Genomic DNA, 6,000 nt, shown 5'->3' on the forward strand with positions numbered 1-6,000 from the left:
AGCATCAAGGCAACCCACCCCTTGTACAAACCTCACCACAAACTAAAGACAAAGAAACAAATACGGCAGTTTCAGATGATGAGTGGGAAACCCCCTCTGACGTAGCAAGTGAGGACTTTGTCGCTGACTTGCACACGTATGCCAATCTACTTAACAGGGTTCACCGGCCCGGTCGTACATATTTCACCATTCCCTCACACAACGATAAACAAGTCCAAGTTAAATTAACAGAGCAAACAGTGAAAATGAATCAAGAAACAAATACCGAGGATATAACAACCACACCTCATGTATTTGTGTACCATGAGGATAAAACTGCCCCAAAATTCTCTGGCACAGAAAAAGATCGCATTGATGTCATTTCATTAGTCAGTCAGTGCGAACAAATGTTCATCAAGCACCACATACTAGATGAACAAGAGAAAATTGCTATTTTTTCATCTTGCATAAGCCAGGAAAGATGTCCAGCAAGCAATTTATTGCGATCAGATAAGCTCCATAAAGCTAGGACATATGATGAATTTAAAATTGAATTTTTGAAGAAATTTTCTGGAGGTATTAACTTCTTGCCAGGTTTAATTCAAGAATTACATAAAATTGTAGGTCTTGTAAGGGAGCACACTACAAACCATGTGCTCAGTGAAATAACTGCTGATGTCTCCACAATCAAAAGAACATTGTTAGTTACTTTGGAAAACTCAAATTGGATAACAGATGATGGAAAGATGTCCCTAGACCTCATCGTGGACATCATTGGTTATGTAGCTGCCTTGTGTAAATTACCTGATAGGACCCTTAAGATCACCATGACGATCGCGTACACCCCAGGCATGTGCTTACTAGACTTAATGAACGAGGTGGAGATGCAGTGCAGTAAAGCAGGTATGGTCGACACACATGCACATTCTAGTAGAATGAGGGTACCTGAGACAGTATCAGCTGTGAAAACATCTACACCGACCCCAAACAGAGAACAAAATCGATTGCGACCCGAAAGCAGGCAGAGCAAACAACCAAATCTGACGAGGCCTCGATCACAGACGCCAGGCTACAGGCAGTTTCATAAGTTTTCGCGCAGCCCGAGCAGGTCTCGCTCCATAAACAACACTACTTATGGGAAGTCATCTCGTAGGTCACAGTCAAGGGATAGGTCCATTCTATGTCATTATTGTGCAAAACCATGACACACAAGGTATGAATGCTTTATCAAAGCAAAAGAGGATAGACAAAAGACACAAGGATTTGGTCCTTACTGTAGGCATCATAGATACCAAGGGCACTGGACCAGTGATTGCAAAACAGTAGAAAAAATTGTGTCTATGTTCAAATCGGGGGAAGACCAAGTCATGACAAAAAAATGAACAAACGTAAAGAAAAACAAGTCTAAAATTCACATAGAAGGCATGTTGGGAAATGAGTGTATCTTGATACCAGCTGTATGTGAGGATCAAAACGTTTCCTTATTTTTAGATACAGGCTCTCCAGTGAACTTAATAACACATGAAGAAATAAATAGAATTCTTAAAAATAAGAAGAAAGTAACTTTTCTGGATGAAGCTGATTTAAATTTATACACGGTAGATGGAAAACAAATTACAATGAAAGGTATAATAAGATTAAATATCAGTTTCACAGAGACTACAAGATCATTCTCTGCATTTTTCTATATCGTTGAAAACTTAGCAATTAAAGCTCATTTGTTACTGGGCTTATGATCCATGAGAGCAGAGAACATAACTATACTCCCACAAATGAATGGAATAGACTTTGACAATGAATTTATAGAGGATATACCTTCTGAACCCTCACCGATTGGTAAAAGAGAGCCAAAAATAATTGGTATTATTAAAGGCTGAAAAATACACAAACAGATGAGTGTATAGATCCACTCCCACCACCAGCCCCATCCTCCAGAATTAGTGACCCAGATAACAGTACTGATTTATCAATTTTTCCAGCCCATCTCACTAATGATTTAGTTAGACCACCTAATTCCTACATGAAAGTTACCATAAAGAGCAAATTACGGAATAGTACTGTTCTTGTCTTAGAAGAATTATGTAAAGTAAAGGGATTGTCAGTAGAAAACGCATTATGTCATACGAACGACGAAGGGCAAACTCAGATATTCATAATTAATCACATGAATGGGGAAGTTCAGTCGAAAAAGGGGACTTGCATAGTTAATATTGAAAAATGTCCTGCCCATGTGAAGGAAATAGTTATAGCTGGAGTGACAAGTGAGATAAAATCTACGGATAGAGAAAGAATAAAAGAGAATTTAATACACTCAGGTGAATTTGATGAAGAAAATGATTTGTTAACCCTGCTGGAAACACACAGGGACACCGTAGCATTGCCCGGAGAACAATTAGGGTGTACTAACTTGCATTTTCAATCCACATGATTAATGTGCACCCAAGAAACATCACCAATTTTCGTACCAGCTTACTGCATACCACACTCCCAACGTACACTTCTGGCAAATCAGTATGTCGATGAAATGTTAAAAACTTTGGAATTATTGAGCGTTCAGTCTCCCCATGGAATGCCCCATTATTCTTCGTAGCTCCAAACGAAAATGGAGAAAATGCGTGCGGTAGTAGATTACCGTATACTCAAATAATCACACAATCCCAGACAGATTTCCCATGCCATTGCTAAGCGACGTTCTACAGAATATTGGTCCTGAGAATAACATATTCTCAATCCATCGATCTCCTAAACGGCTCTTATCAAAACCCGGTATCGGAGGAGTCACGTAAATACACTGCCTTTTCCACAAACAGAGGCCATTATCAATATACAAGAATGCCAATGGGACTTGAGAGACAGCCCCAGGCATTTTTCATTCCAGCGTCTTATGAATTTCTGTATTGTCCGGGAATTTTGGGACAAGGGAATATTTGTTTATCTTGACGATATTATAATCGCAACGAAGAATATTAAGGATCATCTCAGGAAATTAGACTTACTTCCTACAGAAGCTTAGTGATGCTGGTTTAAAAATTAAACTTTCTAAATGCAAATTTTGCTTTAAGGAAATAAATTTCTTAGGCCACAAATTAAGTTCTAATGATATTCACACCACTGATGACAAAATACAGGCAGTGAGAGATTTACCTGAACCCACTACGACTGACGAAGTTAGACAATTTTTAGGTCTGGCTGGGTACTATAGATCATTCTTACCACATTTCTCTCATATAGCCTTTCCACTCTATTCCAACTACTACAAAAAAAGATGCTGTATTCCAATGGGAAGAGAAAGAACAAAAAAGGGCATTTAACAATCTACTAATTAAATTATCAAATGCACCTTGTTTAGCATAACCAGATTACACAAAATCATTTCTTATTTGTACAGACGCATCAGTTAAAGGATTAGGGGCTGTACTGATGTAGGAAGATAAAAGAGGACAAAATCAACCAAATTGCATTTGCCAGCAGACAAACAAGAGGTGCAGAGAAAAATTATTGCACTACAGACTTAGAGGCACTTACAGTGGTTTTTGCATTACAAAAGTTTCGAGATTTGGTATATGGTTACGAAAATCCACTTATTCACCGACCATAAACCACTGGTGGAGTATGTTTAAAGAAAAACTCCTTTCTGGGGGAGGAGAGCAAGATGGAAATGTACAGTTGAAAAACTACAAAGTACAAATTCATTATATGCAAGGTAAAATGAACATAGTAGCTGACGCATTATCTAGGAACCCGAACACGATTCAGGTCGCGTCATTAGATCTCCAAAGGAAATATCCCAAAACCACGAGGATATCGCAAAGGCAACAAAGACTTGACCCAATAAGTGGTCTAAAGTTATATACAAGTTAGAAAGTGGAGATGACATAAGCAATTACCCAAACTGCATGTCCTACTCGAACAATTCACAATGGTCAATAATACATTATACAAGATTAACTCTAAACAACCAAAAATGCCAAAGAAATACTAACCAGTTGGTAGTACCTAATGACATGATACCCCAGGTATTACGAACGATACACGATAGCCCACATGCAGGACATCCTGGAAAGGATAAGACATTCAACCAAGCCCAACTGTTATATTACTGGCCTTCATTACGAAAAGATATAAACAATCATATAGACAGATGCGAATCATGTGCGCAAACAACAAAGGATACCCAATCACACCTGCACCGATGGGTAATTACCCACTGTACCACATCAACCATGGGACGTTGTCGCTGTTGATTTACTCAAAGATGCCATTATCATACAATAATAACCTATACTTATTCGTGGCAACGGATTATTTTTCCCAAAATTATGTCATTTTAGCTCCAATTAAAGATAAGACAGCAGAGACAGTAGCAAAGGCAATAACAGATAATGTAATATGTCGCTTCTTTACTACCCCAAAAGGTACTAATAAGTGATAATGGAGGAGAATTTAATTCTGAGATCTTACAAGAAATATGTAAACAATACAACATCAAAAAGGTTAACGTTTTAGCCTATCACCCAGCATCGAATGGGTTGGTAGAGAGACAAAATAAAAAAGTGTTAGATGTGCTACGACACATTCTCAGTGAAAATTATGCAAGCTGGGATGATTGGATTCCCAGAGTAGAAGCCTCAGTTAATGGATCTATAAATAAATCCATAGGTGACACACCACATTTCATTATATATGGAACAGATAAAAAACTACCATATGAGCTCCTAGAAGGTGACAGTATGCCCATATACAATTACGATGATTACTCTAAACTCCGTTTACGTGAATTCCAGGACATTCACAAAAGAGTCAAAAAACAATTAACGATGTCCAAGAAAGAAATGACGGAGGCATTTAACAAGAAGGCAAGAGATTCACCTATCAGCTTAGGAGACATTGTTTACGGTATCATTCATACGAGGGACAATAAATTATCCCCAAAATTTGAGGGCCCATACAGAGTAATTAACATAAAAGCAAACAAAGTTTTAATTAAGTCACTTTCAAGTGGCGAGGAAAAACAAGTTCATATTGACCATTTAAAACGAGTTTCAAGGGAATTATCACATAATTATTCAGCCTCGGATACAACCGAACAGGCGAACGTACCTCAAGAAACCAAGCAAGAAAACAACAATGATTACAAAAAGAAATTAAGGTCATATACCAAACAATCGAACATAGGTGCAACTGTTCTAATATAATCTACAGTTCATCATTTACGAGAATTAAATATCGATTTAAACTCCTTCTATAAATGAAATAACAATCAACCGTAATGCACATCATCACTATCATCGACCACAGCATGACCATATTAGGAAATTAATAGATTTTTTTTTTTCGGTAGGTTACGATGAAGGAACTTATGCTATGGATTCTCCTCTACATAGCAAGAGGACATGCGCACTTAGACCCCCAACACACAGTACGACAACGATGCCTCATAGCTCCAACGGCCACGACTACAATCGTTAAGGACGTCATGAGTACTGAAATACGTCTAGATTACTTATATGAATTATGAAGCCGATGCGAACTCTGGACTTCATGATAGGAAATTATATTTCACAAGCACATAACACAAAAGAAGTGAATGAAATGGTAAAGTTAGCGAAATGGAAACAAGAACAGGCAAAGTCAACTATGCTCATCATGATCCAAGATCTTCCATCTTATGGAACGGAGGTACTGAGCGACAGGAACAACATCACACGTACTCGCCAAAAGCACGGTTTGTTCGACCTGGGTGGCGCAGTTCTTGGGAACATCTTTGGATTGGCTACAGAGGATGACCTTAAAGAAATAAACAACAAATTTAATAAAATAGCTCAGATACTAACATACCAAGATAAATTCATCACAGGACTGAACTCAGCAATGAAGACAATTGTGAAAAATCTGAAAAAGGCAGAAATCATAGCTCTCGAGAGTGTAGATAAAATAAATGAAATGGAAGGAAACATTACACTTTTCCAACACTTCTCCATCATCACAGAACATATTGACACGATTCTACCACAATTAGAC

The sequence above is a fragment of the Coenobita brevimanus genome, chromosome 27, assembly GCF_032717465.1.
Source record: "Coenobita brevimanus isolate Jiangsu-jjx chromosome 27, ASM3271746v2, whole genome shotgun sequence".
NCBI classification, from domain to species: Eukaryota; Metazoa; Arthropoda; class Malacostraca; order Decapoda; family Coenobitidae; genus Coenobita; species Coenobita brevimanus.